General features: G+C 43.4%; 2 protein-coding genes across 2 annotated transcripts in view; one reads left to right on the top strand and one right to left on the bottom strand.

The window, feature by feature from the left end:
* LOC138976484 (tripartite motif-containing protein 3-like) overlaps window positions 1–21,474 on the bottom strand; it is a gene marked incomplete in the record, with an annotated part of 395,324 nt that overhangs the window by 164,296 nt on the left and 209,554 nt on the right.
* Window positions 9,991–21,474, top strand: part of LOC138976486 (transcription intermediary factor 1-beta-like) — a 49,513-nt gene continuing 38,029 nt past the window's right edge. The window contains exon 1 of the mRNA XM_070349346.1: window positions 9,991–10,107. The gene's annotated coding sequence lies outside the window, so the exon portion shown is untranslated. The remainder of the gene's footprint in view (window positions 10,108–21,474) is intronic.

Here is a 21,474-nt window from a genome sequence, read left to right as displayed (position 1 = left end):
TGTGTGGTCCAGCGTAGTTCTGCATCAGTACAGTCAAGTAATACAGTGTTTAAATTGGCAGTGGAACTGAAAGTTAGTTTCTATTATCAACTAGTTCTTTTTTTTAATGACAACAAAATTGAACACACTTATTTCTGCAAAAAAAGCGCACAGGTCTATTTATCATAATGAATAGTTAATGACTCAAATGCCCACAGTATATGTTATTTCAATAGGGCCTTTTACAGCTGACCGCGCGCTGAGTCATTTCGAGTTACTCCCCTTGGGTACGGGCAAACTCGCTGTCGATACTGTTACTGGATACAGACGAGATGGTCTGCTGCAACTTGTAAAAACTGCACAGCAGTTGGAACTACCGATCGATCCGGATTTTACAAGACAGGACGTGCAAGAAAAACTTTCCGAAAAACTTCGACAGATCGGATTTCCACCACGCGATCCTTTTACATCCGAAGAAAAAAGTGACCCATCAAACGCACCCAGGATCGGTGTTGTTGACATCCTGAACTATCTGATTGAGAAAAAGAACGATTTCGACCAGAAGAAGGCGAAAACTTACAAATCCTTTGAAGATATATCGCCTTTTTTATGGCCATGTGCTCAACTTGAGATACATACATGTGCAGAAGTGGAAAAGTTTTTCGTCTACACCGCGGAGGTAAAACCGACACAGAGGCAGACAACCTACCTGCACACTTCCTCATATAAACTGTGCATAATCGTCAGCGAAGATGGGGACATTCTGCTGGGATTTTGCCAGTGTCCGGGGGTGGGGGGAGGGGGGGGGTGTGGCAAGTACTTACATTTCACAACATAGGCATGTTATTATTCATATTGTTATTGTTAGTATTGTTACTCCTCACTGAAACCAAGCAAAGCAGGCTGTTCACCCTCAATAATGCTTTTACTGTATTAGTACTGTCACAGTATGTTTGCATGCATACATGCAAATATTAGTTAGCTTCCATGAAATATTGAATATATCCCCATTTCACAGCACTAGGATGGGATGTATGGCACTTTGAATCACTAACAGTAGCACTGCCTCTTCAATACCCATCTCCTTTTTGAAACTGAAGAGTATACGTATGGACCAGTGGCAGTGAATGGTTAATGAACATATGGGTTGCTCTGATTTCATTCATGATCAGGTACATTTGGTTTTTTTTAACCACACAAACACTTAGACAACAATTATTAGAGTATGAGTTTTTCCGCGTTTTGATTTTCATTTAAATCCAAGTCACAGCTTCTGTTTTATGATGAGTGATGTAGTTTGAAACACTTGGACAACAATTATCAGAGTATGAGTTTTTCCGCGTTTTGATTTTCATTTAAATCCAAGTCACAGCTTCTGTTTTATGATGAGTGATGTAGTTTGAAACACTTGGACAACAATTATCAGAGTATGAGTTTTTCCGCGTTTTGATTTTCATTTAAATCCAAGTCACAGCTTCTGTTTTATGATGAGTGATGTAGTTTGAAACACTTGGACAACAATTATCAGAGTATGAGTTTTTCCGCGTTTTGATTTTCATTTAAATCCAAGTCACAGCTTCTGTTCAAGTTATGATGAGTGATGTAGTTTGAAACACTTGGACAACAATGTCAATTATCAGAGTATGAGTTTTTCCACTTTTTGATTTTCATTTAAATCCACTTTGGAGTCACAGTTTCTGTTTTATGATGAGTGATGTAGTTTGAAGTGTTGGTATTAAATTTTCACTGACAATCATTCTGTGCTGGTATTCCCATTTTCACCTGCAGGGTTATGAAATATATGGGGAGAAACTTGGTCAGTAAAATCATCTTCACGCGTGAACTGAAAATTGTCTCTGTTTAAAATTACAATGTATTTCGTGAACACACCTGGAGAATGCCCTTGCGTGATTTAAAACTGCCTGCTGTGAATACTGTTGTCATACTATGAATTTTCTTTTGAGAAAAACAAAAGAATGAAAAGCTTTTAACTAGCTTGTGAATGAGCCTCTTACTTCTATGTGGGGCTAGGTGCTTTGAACTATTTTTAATGCCTGAAAAGGATAGTGATGGAAATCACTAGTTTAATGTCAGGTGTGACAAGTCACATATATATACTATTGATTGAACTATTTTTTTTATTAATCTGCAATTTTGTTACAACCTACTTTGTTTATTTGGTGACAAGCTAGTGAGAGGCACTTTTTAGTGCTTGAATAGTACTGTGATGCACATTATTTATCATTTCAGTCTAGTCGTACTCATGATTACAACCAATAGTTCTTGTGAGCTTGTACAGTTATGTGATGTCTCTCAAGTCTTTTTCCTTGAGGCAAACCATTTTTCCTTTGAATGACACATAGTTCAGTTTGACCATTATTTTTCATTTTTGTGTTCTTGTTGTATGCAACTGCAAGCACCGAGCTGTCATGCTTTTTGTCTGATTTCAGACCATATTCTTTGGGCCATTTGTATGCTGAAGTAGTTTTGTTTTTCTGCCACTTCTGTTAGATTGTGTTTTTGCAGTGAGATTCATGTTCAAAATTTTAGACAAGATTAAAAGAATGATCCTGTTTCTTAAATGCCTTCGTGTTCATTGGTTTGTAGACTATGTGTCACTTGCTGTCTAGTTTTTCAATGAAATTGTTTTGCTAACTAGCTGCAGTATCACACTTTGGTTTATGGGGATATGAAAAAGCTACATTAAAACCATTTCTTCCTCTCTCAGCACATAAAGTCAAAGCATGGTACAATCTTTTTTGTTCCATTTATACTTATGAAGAAAAACAGCATGTCATTTTCAAGTGCCCCCCGACGAAGTTGTGCAAATGTAGGTGTCTTTGTTGACTTTTTCGATGTTGAACCTCTCGATCGTTCTTCCACATAGTTTAATCCATTTTCGGCACTTTTCTAAATCTCTAGAGGGTTTGGAAAACGGTACCCATCCAACACCGACCATGTGTGATCTCTCACGGTGTCTTAAATCACTTCCACACACGCCATAACAGCAATGTTTGTGCACCATCGTACAGCTCCACCATTCAAACAACGCGCAAAAGTGGCTGACTTTGCCCGAGGCACAGCGGGCCAAGGTCAAGGTCGCCTAGAATAGCCCAGGTGTAAAAGGCCCTATTTTGAACATTTAGTGAAAGTGTTCTTCTCTTCACTTTGGCTTCATACCTGCAATACTGGTAGTGGTATGTTCAGTGTTGCTTGCAGTTGCATGTCATTGGTAGTTTAAATGTGTGCTTGCATTTCAAGTGTGGGCCATTTAATTTTGCAATGCTCCTTATCTTGTTTCCTGTGTAGAGCTATTTTGAGGTTAATCAGCATAATTCAACCTTTGTCAGTTGTGTCAATACATGTCACATTTATAAATGCAAAATGATTTCAAAGTGTATGTTAAAGTGGTGTGTGTGTGTGTGTGTGTGTGTGTGTGTGTGTGTGTGTGTGTGTGTGTGTGTGTGTGTGTGTGTGTGTGTGTGTGTGTGTGTGTGATAGAAAGAGTGAAATCTGCTCTTGAATTGGAAGGAAATAGCAGCAGGTCAGATCACGTACACATATTCAAATTCAAGATTCCATCCAGTGAAAACATAACAGAAAAACTGTTGCTACTGCTCATGTGAGACACCTGAATCAGAATCAGATACAATACACCACAGTTTAATTAACACATTCTTTAAACAATGCCTTCATCTTCAAATTCAAGATTTTGTCCAGTGAAAACATAATAACAGAAAGACTTGCTACTGCTCATGCGAGACATCAGAATCAGATACAATACACCACAGTTTAATTAACATATTCTCTAGTCTAAACAATGCCTTCAGTTCACTAGGCTGTGTTTATGCAGCGTCACAGCAAGAATCACATGATACCAGTGCAAACATTGACAAGCCCAGATGATACAGTGACTATTTTGTCCAGTGTTACCACTTCTTCCTCTTCCCTTGCAAACAAAAGATCAGTCAGAATATCACTGCAGAGTTCAGAATTTTGTACTTTCCACAAAGAATACCGATAACTCGCTCAACATAAATTCTCAGATTAGCTAGTTTGCGTGTTGACTATCTCATAAGCTGTAAGCTGACTCTTCCCTCTTGTAAAGGCAGGGATTTTCACTTGTGCACCTCTCATAGCCACTAGTTCATTAATGTCAAATCCCCTGTCGGCCAAAATCACATCATGCAGAGGCGGATCAGTTCATTTTATGGGGGGGGGGTTTTCCAAAAGTATATTGTGAAGATATGGGTGTGAAGGAGCGAAGCGTCGAGCCGACGGCGCGAAGCGCCTAGCTTGCAAGGGGGACCGGGGGCATGCCCCCCCGAAAAAGTTTGAAAAAAAAGATGCAATCTGGTGCATTCTGAGGTTGATCCTTACCAGTTTCAGGCAGCAGATTTTGTCACTGATTAATACCCCAAAAATTGAAACTCAACCCAAAAAGACACACACATTTTTTTTATTTTTTGGCTGGGGGGGGTTTCCGGAAACCACAGAACCCCCCCCCCCCCCCTCGTCCGCCCCTGTCATGTTGTACAATATTGTCTAGATATCCACTATTTGCAGTGATGTGCTTGTCACTTGAAAGCCCACCTTATCTTTAGAAATAAAGAAATATGGCCTTGAGGTGTAATTGATATTGTATTTAATTGTATTGTTGTGCTTGTAGTTTGACCAGGTGAGTGCACTAGCATCAACACTGGAGGGTCTTTCAATGAATATATTTCAAAACAGTCAATAATAGACACTACTCTGTTCCATGGATAGGGAAGGAACTGTGGCGGTAGACTTGTCTGGCCAGAAAACAAGTGGCTGCAGTCTGTGGTACATGATATGCACATTCTCGTGAAAAACTTTGCTGGCAGTTGTTCTTGACACAGAAAAGATGTATGCCAGGTGTTGCAGAGGTGTGTTAAGGCGTATATATATGCATGAATGAGAGCTTGAAACTGTGTCAGTGCTCTGCGCGATTGTGTTGGTAAATGCGGTGCAAGAAAATCAAATAATGTAACAAGTGTGAAGAAATTAGAAATCCCAGTATAATATCGTACAGTATCGTCATTGTCCCTCAAAGAATCAAGTGTCATTTTTTTCTTGGCAAGTTCGTCTTTAAGTTCCCGAGTTTCTAGCACCAGCCTGTTTAGTTCATCCCGTAGCTGCTTTTCTTCATCTTTAGAAATCCAGGCAAAATTGTCATAGGTTTCAGTCTGGCAGTAAGTACCGCCACAGTCATCTCTCTCGGGAAGAGGAGCAGCCAGTTCTGCTGTATCCGAAGTACCTTCACCGTCGTCATCAACAGCATCCTCTGCTAAATTAGGGTGAGAAGGAGTTGACTCACTCCCCACAAGCTTCTTCCTCTCCTTGAGTCTCTGGTACTGTCCTTGTTGGCTGTCAGGCTGTGTCCCTGCACCATACCCAAGTTTCAAAGTAGGTGTCCAGCTCGGACTGTTTACTTCCCACATATGGTTGCCCTGCAGAAAAAATCAAAGGCAAATAAATTGTAAATTATGGATTGGGAGTTATTTTAAAAATAAGTCACCCAAACAAAATGAATGAGTAGATCTATTATCTAGACACAGATCTACCCTTCAAAAACTGAACTATGAAGTTGTATCAACAATGACCATTTAGTGTTCAAATAAATTCTGATTATCAAATCCAAGTATTTCACACATATGGCATTCTCACAAGTCATGGTTTTGGGCAACAGGGCCGGACCAAATGAGTTGTAAGGGGGGGGGGGGGTCCTCCTTTTTTTTGGGGGGGGGGGAAATCAGCAAAGTGGCGAAGCCACTGCAGGCGCGCGAACTAGGGGGGTCCGGGGGCATGCTCCCCCGGAAAATGTTTGAAAAACGGTTAAAATCTGTGCAATCTGGTGCATTCTGGGCCTTGTTTTGAGGGTTAAGAGCAGCATTGTTTTGGTGCTAAAACTAGTAAAAGTCAAAGCAAGGTACATGCTTTTTCCAGGGGTGGGGTTCCGGAACCCCTGGAACCCCCCCCCCCCCCCCCCCTGGGTCCGGCCCTGGGCAACCATGATAAGTTGTTATACTGAGAGTAAGTGTAAGACTGACTCACTCAGTCCATAGACCAAATAACCAAATGGTCTAGATGCTCAGTCATAGACTGCACTCGGTGCAGGACTGACCGACTGTCCGCACACTACCATCACAACACAGCTTGCATAAAACACAGACTAACCAAGGCAGGTGAACAAAAGCATGAGTACTTACCATTGACAAAATGATCAGAGCACACGTATCTCCTAGCTGTTGATTCAAAGTTGAAATTCTTCAGCTGAAGCTGTGCCAACCATTCTCGCCCGCGTCGTGCAGTCAAATCCCTTGTCTCTTTGCCCTTTCCGTTGACAACAAATGGAACAGAAAAGAATCTTCTGTCCCTATCTCTATCTTGTCTGTTATGGCAATGTTTAACACTACAACTAGAGACCATGTCGATAAATGCGGAAGATTCAGAGTGCAGATTTCGCGTGTTGCCTTCTCGCGAGTTCCGCCGGAATGCCAGAGGCAAGGCCGGACAACTCTGCACACGACTGTGTGACGTCATCGCGTCAGAGCTCATACCAAGTTGTGTTGTGTTGTGTAACCTACAGATAAAAAAAAGTGTAATCATGCAGTAAGAGAAATGGAAAGAGAAAGTTTTTGTTGAGACAGAACAGAAAACTTAGGACGGAAAACTTTTTTTCAACAACTTCAAGGGAGAGAATGCAAACACTAAACACTCCCGGTTATGACCTTGACCTTTTGTTTGTTTTCGCATTCAGTTCTTTTCGTACGGCAATTTCAGCTTGTAAAATAAACAAATTTACGAACATTTTCTGATAAATAATGTTTGGAGATACCTTGTATTGAATTATAGTATATACACAAAGAAAAAAAATGAAGCTTAGAAGTCAATTCTTGATTCCCCTAAATAATGAAAACTGCTTTCCCTAAACAATGAATTGTTTACGTAAATAATTCATTGTTTACGTAAATAATGATTTATTTAGCAACATTGTTGATTGTTTATAAACAATGTAATATAAGTCTAAATAATATATTGTTTACGTAAATAAATCATTACTTTACGTAAACAATGAATTATTTACGTAAACAATGAATTGTTTAGGTAAATAATGAATGGTTTACGTAAACAAAAAATTATTTAGAATTGTTTTACATTGTTTATAAACAATTACTTATTTAGCACATGAGCTTCTAAATAATGATTATTTAGCTAAAACTGGTGAAAAAAACATGAAAAAGTATCCAAATCATTATTTGACAAACGGAATGCCATAGCCTTTGGCATCCATGTTATTTCCTCCGCTTTGTTTCGCTTTTTTTAAAGTGTAGAAAATAAATACCACAATAAAACCGACATGTTTTTGAGTTTTAAGTCTGTATGTTTTGTATGTTGTGTACCTTCGCCTTTGTTTGTGTCTCACACTCAACAGCAACACTGACTAATTTACAGACTTCACACAACTGAAAAGTACCGGGCCCGACCAGGAAACAGTTGACTTACAAATCTAGAAGAAATTTACCTTTTGACATTGTCACCTTGTGCATCCACACACTTGTACCACCGGTGACTCAGAGCCTCGATGCCGTTGCTTTAGACGCCTTTGTCTTGCAACTGTGTGACGTCCTCATTGGCAGTCATGACGTCATTGTCCACATGTGTGTGTATCCCTGTGTGTGTGTGTGTGTGTGTGTGTGTGTGTGTGTGTGTGTGTGTGTGTGTGTGTGTGTGTGTGTGTGTGTGTGTGTGTGTGTGTGTGTGTGTGTGTGTGACTTGTGAGTGTTTGTTCACGGTATCATCGTTTAGAGGCATGCTGGTTGTGTCAAAGAAAAATGTCAGTTTTAATGTAATATATTCATGGACAATACAGTGTTGTTATTGTTATGGTCCGTTTCGATGAACAGTACGGGGTCCGAAGACAAAGAGGTGTCTGTTACTTTATGCTTTCGACAGGTAAGTCCCTCGCTGACACATAACCCCAGGAGCAAGCATTTTAAAATAATGCCGATTTTGTGGGACTCAGTTTCTGAGACCTTTACAGAAACACGTATGCTTTAGATGGGCTTAGATTAACTCCAAATCAGGCAGGACTTTCTCTGAAGGTGCGCGTGATAACGGATATTTAGCGCGTCCCAGGACCCGCTCTTTTCAGTTTTAGTGCGTCGTCGGACCCTCTGTATAAGTTTCTAGTACGTGTTTTCGTCTTCTAGTGAGTACAGGACGCAGGACCGCACACTTTGGGGAGCCCCGTCATCATAGTCGGAGGATGCTAAATCTGGCGAATTCAGCGGATGGTGAACGACCCCAAAGCCGCATTCTTGGCTTGTTGCCATGGAAACCAAGGACTTAGGGGCTGGGGCGTTGTCTCGACGGAACAGAGAGAGAGAGAGAGAGAGAGAGTACTGTAAGTGTCACCGGCAATTATCCAACGGACCATAGTCAGTGTCACCAGCAATTGCCCGACTGGCTATAGTCAATGTCACCGGCAATTGCCCGTCTGGCTATAGTCAGTGTCACCGGCAATTGCACGACTGACTATAATCAGTGTCACCGGCAATTGCACGACTGACTATAATCAGTGTCACCGGCAATTATCCAAATGACTATAGTCAGTGTCACCGACAATTGTCCGACTGACTGTAGTCAGTGTCACCGACAATTATCCGACTGACTGTAGTCAGTGTCATAGACAATTTTCCGACTGACTATAATCAGTGTCACCGACAATTATCCGACTGACTATAGTCAGTGTCACCGGCAAATATCCAACGGACCATAGTCAGTGTCAACGGCAATTATCCGACGGACTTTTGTCAGTGTCAACGGCAATTGTCCGACGGACTATTGCCAGTGTCACCGGCAATTGTCCGACTGACTATAGCAGTGTCACCGGCAATTGTCCGACTGACTATAGTCAGTGTCACCAGCAGTTATCCAACGGACTATAGTCAGTGTCACCGACAAATTATTATCCGACTGACTATAGTCAGTATCACCGGCAATTGTCCGACTGACTGTAGTCAGTATCACCGGCAATTATCCGACCGACTTTAGTCAGTGTCACCAGCAGTTATCCAACGGACTATAGTCAGTGTCACCGACAAATTATTATCCTACTGACTATAGTCAGTGTCACCGGCAATTATCCGACTGACTATAGTCAGTGTCACCGGCAATTATCCGACTGACTATAGTCAGTGTCACCGACAATTATCCGACTGACTATAGTCAGTGTCACCGGCAATTGTCCGACTGACTATAGTCAGTGTCACCGGCAATTGTCCGACAAACTCAGTAAAGGCTGAACGTATTTTCTTTTCCAAATTGTGTGGAGATTTGTCAGTGTTAATAAAAACGGAAAACAAAACCCCGCAGGATGCTGTTGTTGTGCGTGTTTATTCAGCGTTTGTTTCCGCACACACAAACACACACACACACACACACACACACACACACACACACACACACACACACACACACAGACACACACACACACACACTCACACACACACACTCACACACACACACAAACACATACACACACACACACACACTCCCACAAACATGCACACACACACACACACACACACACACACACACACACATACACACACCGCACGCACGCAAGCTTACACGCGCACGTACGCACTGACATACACGCTCGTGCGTGGACAAACTCGTACACACAAGCACAAACGCATATTCACAGACATAAACGTATGCTCACACACTCGGCATACTCACACAGACACCCACACGTATGCAAACATCCACACACGCACGCACATGTTCATACACACGCAATCTATCAGTGTCTCTCACTCTTTCACACACACACACACACACACACACACACACACACACACACACACACACACCACTTGATCGTCCCCGAACCCACATGCAATTAAGCTGCAACTTCTACTTTCACTTTTAGACTGAACCAAAAGTACGCTGAGGTAACTCTTGCGCAGTAAGACAGTACTTACGGTTCTTGATTGACACACTTCGCACAACGCTATTGATTCATTTCCGCGTTGACAACTCTCATCAGAAAAGAGTCCTGCCTTCAATTTTGTGATCTGTAGACAGCCACAGAAACAGGTATGTGTCGAGAAGCTTGTTACACTACGCTGTGAATACTGTAGAAACTGCTTGTTCGCTGTAGGTTTCCTATCTGCTGTTAGGTGTGTGTGTTTGTGTCGATCTAATGTCATCCATTGTGTGTCGCTGTTGTCAATGATGTACAGCGAAGTGGAACTGAAAGTAGGTCATACCTTGACAAAGTTAGCCTTCTCGTAAAAAGAACAACTGCCAAACACACGCCTGACTACAGAAAAGAGAGTCAGATACTTTAGCTCTGAATATCTGTGTGTAATTTTATTTTGATTATTCCATTAGAGGGTTCCACGTATCTACTTTCTGTTTAGGGTAGGGAACAAGTGGAACTGTGTGATGTCATACCACAGAAACACGGTCATATTTTCATTCAGTCGAGCAGTTGCTCATGGGTAACAAATCCTTGAGAAATAAATATTTGTGTGTGTGAAGCGCTCTGCTCCAAGGTTCTTTTGAACAGAGAGAGAGAGAGAGAGAGAGAGAGAGAGAGAGAGAGAGAGAGAGAGAGAGAGAGAGAGAGAGAGAGAGAGAGAGAGAGAGAGAGAGAGAGAGAGAGAGAGAGAGAGAGAGAGGTGACAAGGGAAATAATTCATTATTTGCGATCCCTTGACGCACATACTTCTCTCCCTTTAATTGTGGTAAACCTTTTCCCTTTTCCCTTTTTGTCTGTCTAGCAGGCTAAGTGTGTACACAGATAACTTCGGATGACAATACATTTCCCCTTCTTTCCTTTTTCAACAGGTTGTAAGGGGGAGTATTAACTTTGCTCTTTTTTTCCGAGTCCGCTTTTGTTTTGTGAAGATGCATCCAGCATAGTCTTTATGTCTGATGTTTTTGTAATCTATATATATACTAGAGGAATACCCGGCTTCGCCGGGGTGAATCGCGAGACAGAGACAGACAGCGTGGCGGTTCATCACAATCACCTCTGCAAGCGAAGTCCTGTCACACGGGATTGAGAATTTTAGAGCTTATTTCTTAGCCCTATATTTTCTGTTGTGGCTTCTCAAATGCCAGAACATACAGACAGACAAAAGCCGCTAGACCCCATCACAAACAGAACTCTACAATCAACAGGTTTTTTCCCACACACACACACAAACACACACACAGAGAAGCCGTATATATATAATATGTATATCTATATCTATAAATATATAGAGATAGGTGAGTGTATTTTTTGCGTGGCTATAAATTGATTCGACCTTTTCACTTTGACAGTACGAACAACTTACGGGTGCAAGGGAAGCGTTCTGGACAGCGCAGTGACATTCTAAAAATAGTACCTCAGAAACGGGAATTTGGGGTGAACGGTGCGACAGAGACAGACAGCGTGGCGGTTCACCACAATCACCTTTGAAAGGCGAAGTCCTGTCAAACGGGATTGAGAATTTTAGAGCTTATTTCTTAGCCCTATATTATCTGCTGTGGCTTCTCACATGCCAGAACATACAGACAGACAAAAGCCGCTAGACCCCATCACAAACAGAACTCTATAATACATAGGTTTTTGCCTACACACACACACAAACACACACACACACAGAGAAGCCGTATATATATATGCATATCTGTATCTATAAATATATAGAGATAGGTGAGAGTGTATTTTTCGCGTGGCTATAAATTGATTCGACCTTTTCACTTTGACAGTAAGAACAACTTACGGGTGCAAGGGAAGCGTTGTGGACAGCGCAGTGGACAGCGCAGTGACATTCTAAAAATAGTAATAGTAACTTAGAACTGAACGGGAAAGCCACACGAAGGAAGGGAGATAAACGCCAAACACTGGAGAAGATAAGGAAGAGTTACTTATAATGGTGAAATGAACGCAAAAACGAAAATGAGTTCAGCGCTGCGCGCTGAGAGCCCGTGTTGAAATATCTCATCGATGATATTGTGTCCGGGGTGTAGCTGAATACGGTGTCCAAATTTGAAAAAGATCCACCGAGAACTTTGGCGTTGTGATGTGGTGTAGCGGCTATGGTGTGTCGGTATGGGGGCCCGGGTAAGCTGAGGTGGAACCAAAATAGCTGAGGTGGAACCAAAATCGGTTCCGCGCTGCGCGCTGAGAGCACTTGTTGAAATATCTCATCGATGAGGTTGTGTCCGGGATCTCTCTGAATAAGCCCACCAAATTTGAAGCAGATCCATCGAGAACCTTGGCCGCGCATCGCGCACAGACACACAGACAGACAGACAGACAGACACTAGTCGTATATATATATAGATACGACTTGTGTCTGTGTGTTTGTGTGTGTGTGTCTGTGTATCTGTGTCTTCGCGATGCACGGCCAAAGTTCTCGATGGATCTGCTTCAAATTTGGTGGGCTTATTCAGAGAGACCCCGGACACAACCTCATCGATGAGATATTTCAACACGTGCTCTCAGCGCGCAGCGCTGAACCGATTTTGGTTCCACCTCAGCTATTTTGGTTCCACCCGCAGCTACCCGGGCCCCCATACCGACACACCAAAGCCAAAGTTCTCGGTGGATCTTTTTCAAATTTGGACACCGTATTCAGCTACACCCCGGACACAATATCATCGATGAGATATTTCAACACGTGCTCTCAGCGCGCAGCGCTGAACCGAATTTGGTTTTTGTGTTCATTTCACCATTATAAGTAACTCTTCCTTATCTTCTCATCTTCTCCATGTTTTCAGCGTTTACCTCCCTTCCTTCGTATGGTGCACTATAGTATGAGTGGGGCATCTTCGGATATTCCCGGCGTTCTGTTACTATTTTTAGAAGGTCACCGCAGTGTCCAGAACGTAAATTGGACCCGTAAATTATCCTCACTGTAAAAGTGCAAAGGTCGAATCAATTTATAGCCACGCGAAAAATACACTGTCATCTATCTCTCTATATATATACGGCTTCTCTGTGTTTGTGTGTGTGTGTGTGTCTCTCTCTCTCTATGTGGGCAACACCTGTGGATTGTTCAGTTCTGTTTGTGATGTGGTCTGGCGGCTTTTGTGTAATTTTATGTACTGGCCTTCCTTTGAGAAGCCATAACAGTTCAAAAGGGCTTAGAGATAAGCTCTAAATTGCTCAGTCCTGTTTGAGTGGAGTTCGCCTCCAAAGGTGATTAACACGGTTACATTCGTCGACAAGGATGGGACTCGATATGGTCAGGAATGGCATTATGGCCACTGAATCATTTTCGTGCTGTTCCCATTCCACGAATCTGGGAGGGACCTAAGCTTGGCGGGTCCATTGTTCGGACCCGGCGAAGCCGGCGTACGGCTCTAAGTACTTCTTCCCGGCGAAGCCGGCTACCCGGCGAAGCGGGTATTCATTCTAGTCTATATATATATACGACTTGTGTCTGTGTGTCTGTGTGTGTGTCTGTGTGTCTGTGTGTGAGTTCGCGATGCACGGCCAAAGTTCTCGATGGATCTGCTTCAAATTTGGTGGGCATATTCAGGTAGACCCGGTACAGGACACAACCTGGTCGATATTTCAACACGTGCTCTCAGCGCGCAGCGCTGAACCGATTTTGGTTCCACCTCAGCTATTTTGGTTCCACCTCAGCTACCCGGGCCCCCATACCGACACACCAAAGCCAAAGTTCTCGGTGGATCTTTTTCAAATTTGGACACCGTATTCAGCTACACCCCGGACACAATATCATCGATGAGATATTTCAACACGTGCTCTCAGCGCGCAGCGCTGAACCGAATTTGGTTTTTGTGTTCATTTCACCATTATAAGTAACTCTTCCTTATCTTCTCATCTTCTCCATGTTTTCAGCGTTTACCTCCCTTCCTTCGTATGGTGCACTTTTGTATGAAGGGGGCATCTTCGGATATTCCCGGCGTTCTGTTACTATTTTTAGAAGGTCACCGCAGTGTCCAGAACGTAAATTGGACCCGTAAATTATCCTCACTGTAAAAGTGCAAAGGTCGAATCAATTTATAGCCACGCAAAAAATACACTGTCATCTATCTCTCTATAGATACGGCTTCTCTGTGTTTGTGTGTGTGTGTGTGTGTCTCTCTCTATGTGAGCAACACCTGTGCATTGTTCAGTTCTGTTTGTGATGTGGTCTGGCGGCTTTTGTGTAATTTTATGTACTGGCCTTCCTTTGAGAAGCCATAACAGTTCAAAAGGGCTTAGAGATAAGCTCTAACTTGCTCAGTCCTGTTTGAGTGGAGTTCGCCTCCAAAGGTGATTAACACGGTTACATTCGTCGACAAGGATGGGACTCGATATGGTCAGGAATGGCATTATGGCCACTGAATCATTTTCGTGCTGTTCCCATTCCACGAATCTGGGAGGGACCTAAGCTTGGCGGGTCCATTGTTCGGACCCGGCGAAGCCGGCGTACGGCTCTAAGTACTTCTTCCCGGCGAAGCCGGCTACCTGGCGAAGCGGGTATTCCATCTAGTGGTATATATGTACGTAAAAGAAGTAAAAGCATGTCACTCCTTTTTCAAGAGGGTGGAGGGTGGAGTATAAACATTGCTTTTTTTCCGAGTCCGCTATCCCCCCCCCCCCCCTCCTCCCCCCCCACCCCCCTCCCCACCCCCCACCCCCTCCCCAACCGCTCACTGTTATCTTTTGTAGTCAATCAAATAAAATCCTTGTAATGTAAAAAAAAAAACGTACATCCTCGAGTTGTACAACGGTCAAAGCAAATAAATCCTGGGTTCTTACCGCATTAATTCAAGACGTTGATCACAGTATGACAGCATGCGCACACTACACTATGTGTTATTGATCAGTCCGTTCTTGGTTTGTGTGTGTGTTTGTGTGTGTGTGTGTGTGTGTGTGTGTGTGTGTGCGTGTGTGTGTGTGTGTGTGTGATTACAGAAGTCATCATGGCCGCCGCTTCAGCCACCAGTAGCAGTGAGCTATCAGAATGCCCTGTCTGCCATGACGGCTATAAAGAGCCAAAGATACTGCCGTGTACACACCTAGCCTGCAAACAGTGCGTCGTGTCGTGGCTGCAGAAGGCAGGGGTCAAGGGAGGCTGTCCGCTCTGCAGGGCCCCCATCCTGCCCTCCACCAGCCGGGGTCAGCGTGACCTTGACACTCTGGTAAATGACCTGCCCACTGACCTGGCCACCATGGCTCTGGTGGACAGTCACAAAGTGCTCAGCGGTCAGCATGTCTGTATGCTGTGTGATAACAGCTCTGCTGCCACGTCATTCTGCTTGCAGTGTGACGTCAAGATATGCAAGGCTTGCATCAAGGTTCACAATAACATACCCTCAACCAGGAAACACGTCATTGAAGACTTAAACAAACTCAGCCCGCAGCGGTTGGCTGAGATAAACCGAGCATCATGTAACGTGCACGATGATAGGCTGGCTGAGCTGTATTGCTCCACCCACCAGGAGCTCATTTGCATGTTGTGTTTTCCGACCAATCACCGCAGCTGTGCAGAGGTGAAGGCCATCCCAGACGTGGCGACAGAGAAGAGAAGAGAACTGGAACAACAGGCACAAAGACTAAGTGACAGAGCGACAGCATTGGCAACGGAGGTTGGTGTGAACCCTAAATGTTAATGCTGTTGTATTATCATACTTTTTCCTCTCAATGTTTCTTTCTATACTTGTGCTTCATTTGTTAAAATGTACCATGATAACAGATTTAAATCGTGTCTGACTGAATTTACATGACGTTATGAGTCTCATTGGATGATACAAATCAGGGGGAAATGGATGGTAAGATGAATGCATTATGCATGCTTGAATAATTTATCTTGACGTAAAAACAAACAGACTTAAATCCTATCTGACTGAATTCGCATGACGTGTTAGGTCTCGATGGATGATAAAAATCGGGGTAAAATGGATGGTATGGTGAATGCATATCTTGTTGCATGCTTACATGATTTGTCTGGACGTTAAAAAAAAATGTCGTAACTACGTGTATGAAAATTTATTGATTTTTCAGTGCGAAATTCGTTTTTAAAAACGTCATTTAGAAGTCCACCTCACAGAGTGATCAGTGTTCCTGTGTTTTAGATCCAAGAGGTCACAGACACTTTCAAGGCCATGCGTAAAAAGGCCAATGACACGTTCGATGACCTTGAGCAGTGCTTGAAGAAGCGACGTCAGGAGGTCAACACGCTGATCCAGGCTGAGGAAGACGCCGCCATGATGTCACTGGCGGAGCTTGAGAAATGGCGGGCGGCCTTAGCACTGAACGCAGCCAGCGTAGGAAATGTGGTGCAGTCAGCGTCTGGAGGGTCTCTGCTGGGGATGATGAAAGGTCTGACGTCACGCCTCGACGACCTTGAGTCACAGACCGGAACGGCACGCAAGATGGAGGTCAAAGACTTGACCTTGGACCTCCAGAAACTGGATCAGCTGAGGGCTGACATTGGTTCTCTGGGTACGTCATATTTTCTATACACCTTAAATGACAACAAGTGTTGGTTGTTTGTTGTTGTCTTGTCTCCAGAATTCAGAGGGTCATGGGAGACTGATTCAGCATCCATCGTATTTTCGGGTTTGTTCTCGGCCGACATTTGGAATTGTTTTACATTTTATCTCAGGAATAGGTAGGAGATACCTATATAGGGAGTTAGCAAACGTATTGCTTGTACATACCGATGTTTAATCAACACAAATCTAGTGTTGGAGAGAAAGGACCAGAAAAGATGACACGTATTACACCTGTGTGTTGGTGTCATCTTACGCTGATCTGTTGTCTGTCCGTGTATGGGACGAGGCGTTATTCTGTCACACACTGTTCAATTGTCTGTCTGTGTCTGGGACGAGGCGTTATTCTGTCACACACTGTTCAGTTGTCTGTCTGTGTCTGGGACGAGGCGTTATTCTGTCACCCACTGTTCAGTTGTCTGTCTGTGTCTGGGACGAGGCGTTACTCTGTCACACGCTGTTCAGTTGTCTGTCTGTGTCTGGGACGAGGCGTTATTCTGTCACACGCTGTTCAGTTGTCTGTCTGTGTCTGGGACAAGGCGTTATTCTGTCAAACACTGTTCAGTTGTCTGTCTGTGTCTGGTACGAGGCGTTATTCTGTCACACACTGTTCAGTTGTCTGTCTGTGTCCGGTACGAGGCGTTATTCTGTCACACACTGTTCAGTTGTCTGTCTGTGTCTGGTACGAGGCGTTATTCTGTCACACACTGTTCAGTTGTCTGTCTGTGTCTGGTACGAGGCGTTATTCTGTCACACACTGTTCAGTTGTCTGTCTGTGTCTGGTACGAGGCGTTATTCTGTCACACACTGTTCAGTTGTCTGTCTGTGTCTGGTACGAGGCGTTATTCTGTCACACACTGTTCAGTTGTCTGTCTGTGTCTGGTACGAGGCGTTATTCTGTCACACACTGTTCAGTTGTCTGTCTGTGTCTGGGACGAGGCGTTATTCTGTCACACACTGTTCAGTTGTCTGTCTGTGTCTGGGACGAGGCGTTATTCTGTCACACACTGTTCAGTTGTCTGTCTGTGTCTGGGACGAGGCGTTATTCTGTCACACACTGTTCAGTTGTCTGTCTGTGTCTGGGACGAGGCGTTATTCTGTCACCCACTGTTCAGTTGTCTGTCTGTGTCTGGGACGAGGCGTTATTCTGTCACACACTGTTCAGTTGTCTGTCTGTGTCTGGGACGAGGCGTTATTCTGTCACACACTGTTCAGTTGTCTGTCTGTGTCTGGGACGAGGTGTTATTCTGTCACCCACTGTTCAGTTGTCTGTCTGTGTCTGGGACAAGGCGTTATTCTGTCTCACACTGTTCAGTTGTCTGTCTGTGTCTGGGACGAGGCGTTATTCTGTCACACACTGCTTGCAGAGGGACACAGTTATTCAGGGACGTTACGAAAGATGCAGGGAGGGGTCAGTTTAAGTCTTTCATGGCGTGAAACAATACATTGCAATAACGGGTGACAGGCACCTCTAAAATGAAACAACTTATTACTGTATCATAATTAACTTGACTTTAACTAGTTGCTAGATCAAATTCTAAAATGCTGACTTCATTTAACAAGTCATCCAAACGGGTGTGCAACAAATGGTCGAGGTTTACAATGTCGAGGCACAAAAGGTCGAGGACATTTGGTCAAGAGTCAAAAAGCCGACCTTTTGATCCTCGACTGTTTGGTTCTCAACCCATCCAAACATTCTTCAAGGACTAAATTCTGTCTTCAGGTCAGATGACAAAGCCTGCCACAACACCGACAACTTTACAGCTGCTTACACAGCCATCACCAGCCACATCTACAGCGACATCAGCGACAACACCCTGGACTGCAAACAAACCCAGAAAGGCGGCGCTGGCCAAAGTACTGAAAGTAGGGGACCGGGTCAAAATTGCACCGGAATGGTTTTTTGTCATGGGCCCTAATTATAAGGTAAGACTGCGTGTCCCTCTCCTGTCTGACAGTGTTCACCATCCCTGTCACTCAGTCGGAGTTGTCACTGAAAGGAAGCTGATGCTATGCATATTCTGGTTCTGTTTTTGCTCGAGATGCAACACAAATGAAATGTTGTGTTACAAACTTGATTCAGAAATAGAATTTAATGAACTAAAGAGAAATACATTCATACACGCACGCATGTAAATACACACTCAAACAAATGCACACAAACTAGATGAAACTATGCTGATACTTGCTTATTTGGCGTTTGTTGCACACACACACACACACACACACACACACACACACACACACACACACACACACACACACACACACACACACACACACACACACACACATTCACACACACACACACACACATACATAAACACACACATACACACACAAACACCCCCTCACACACACACACACACGCACAAACACCCCCTCACAAACACACACACACACATACAGACACACACACAAACACCCTTACACACACACACACACACACACACACACACACACACGCACAAACACCCCCTCACACACACACACACACGCACACACACACACACACACACACACACACACACACAAGCAGTGACCAGTGTGTATTGTGTGCAGGACCAGAAAGGCACAGTGACGGCCATCCCGTCAAGACTAGCAGTACAGTGGGGCGATGATCCACAAGGCAAGGTGGACGTGCAGTGGGATGATGGAGATGAACGCTGTTACTGGATGGGAGGTAATGGCCCGTATCACCTGGACCTGCTGTGACAGCCTTCGTCACCCCCACCTCTCCCCGTGCACTGTATTGTACTGATTGTAGTATCTCAGTATCCTTCTGCATGTAATGAATAAAGTGTGTGTGTGTGTGTGTGTGTGTGTGTGTGTGTGTGTGTGTGTGTGTGTGTGTGTGTGTGTGTGTGTGTGTGTGTGTGTGTGTGTGTGTGTGTTCGAGTACATATTTCGGACAGTTATGTTAAAACAATAATTTGTTTTGTATCCATAAAGAACAGGCCACAGAACCTTAACGGCATGGCGAAGCTCAATAGTGTTTGGCACGCATAAAGAATAATCATGTGTCTTTTGTTTTGACGTACAATGTATCTCTCCCAACTGTTTACTGTCAGCAGTGGGTGTTACCTCCCCTGGCTGTAATTATCTCACTATTCCTGTTTAGAAGACTGGACTGAAGGCGTTGGAGCCTTTTTTGGATCCAAAATCGGTTCTGTTTTTCTTGGATAGCCGTAGAGAGTGTGAGTTGTCTGTATGGAGCTGGGTGTCATCCACTGTGGGTCCTCTGTGGCATACACCAGGGGTGATTGACATTGATTCAGATATATAGATATCAGCCTGCCCACTCACCCATGACGAGGCTGTTGGTCTAGTTTTAGGCCTGAACGATTGTTGCATGATCATTCTTCACGTCATCGTCCACCCGTGTCAAGTCCTCAGCAGAGCAGCCTTCCTAGAAGGGATTGATGGTGTCACACGGAACTCCATATCATTTTATTCTATACTTGTTGACTTTGTTAACGCCTTCGACAACCTCAAAGATGGGCTTTAGGTGCACGTTAAGCCTCCTTACATACTGTGGGATTTACCACCGTGTGACGTCACTGGTTTAGGATTTTTAAGAGTTTAAAACATCTGCACCAAAAAACCTCGGAATAACGACACCGTTGTTTTTGCTAATTCCAGCAGCAGCAACGCAGAAAAACCGTTCTAAGTGTGCATAACAATGTAGATCCAACCATCTGCCACGTCATTCCATCATGTTTTGCTATACCGTGCCATATGACTTGATTAGAAAGTATAAACATTAATAACCAAAACATGTTTGTTTCTTCAAGTTGACACCCTACGGGAAAGTGAGCTGTACTCACGTCACGTGTTGCACGAGTCAACAGCCACTGACAGTGAGCTGAATAGACACGCTTTCCATACATACTCATGATATAGCTGAATCAATAAACAGATTTGGTCATATCCGTTACCGGATATAAAAGGGCTGCTGCACTTTTAAGCTTTGGTTTTACATGTACTGTAGCTCTTAAACATACACTTGAGCATCTATATAGTTTCAATAGTTTTGTTTTTTGACGATTTTCAACAAAAAGTGTAAAGTTGATTAGCAGTTATAAGTTATGATTGATTATGGATATTGTTTTGTGTAAAGGTTTTATTTTCTGTCCTCATCGTCATCGCTGTATTGCTGTTATAAACAGCCGTAAAAATAATAGCACTTGAATGCACGCAACAACAACAACAACCACAACAACAACAACAACAACAACAACAACAACAACAACATCAACAACAACAACTACACACATCTTTCCGATTAATGTATTTCTAACCCATAGCCATATCAATTTTAGCTCATGAATATATTGTGACGGGATTGCCGTCAGCACGATAAAGTTTGCAACAGCCATGACAGTTCAGAGTAGAATCTGGATAGTTATCGCTAATGCCAGCTTTTCTGACATGTAATAGAGCGGAAGCAATAATGTTGGTTGGGATTCCAGTAAGGATTTCGTAGTTTCGTTATCGGCAATAGCCGTCATGTTTTGTTAGTTCAAGATGGTTCAAAGAGGAAAGGTTAATAAACCTGTTATTATATCGTTAGTTGACAAGTTAGACGTCCGAAATAGGATGAAAAGTTAGTATAAATGTATTCTCGGGTCGTTAATGACCCGCGTCAATGCTCGGTAGAATATATAGCGATCGTCGTAAGTGTGTTCCAGCGTTCAACGGTCTGGTAATCAGAATGGATCAAAATAGTGATCCAGTGTGGAAATACTCAAGAAGAGAATAATATGGTAAATGAAGTAAATATGTCGAAATGTTAATAAAACGATGTCTGCGGACATCGTAATTGTGAGGAAGCGAGAGATAAAGAGGGCCTATATTTTTCCTGCGGACGAGTTCGCGAGAGAGCCGGCCATTGTAACCATTTTAGCCAAAGCGAGGCACCCCTACAGTATTCCTGTGTTGCTATGCAGGTAG

This window comes from Littorina saxatilis, linkage group LG9 (assembly GCF_037325665.1).
Source record: "Littorina saxatilis isolate snail1 linkage group LG9, US_GU_Lsax_2.0, whole genome shotgun sequence".
NCBI classification, from domain to species: Eukaryota; Metazoa; Mollusca; class Gastropoda; order Littorinimorpha; family Littorinidae; genus Littorina; species Littorina saxatilis.
The sequence above is the reverse complement of the archived record's forward strand: the minus strand, read 5'-3'. Positions and strand labels throughout refer to the sequence as shown.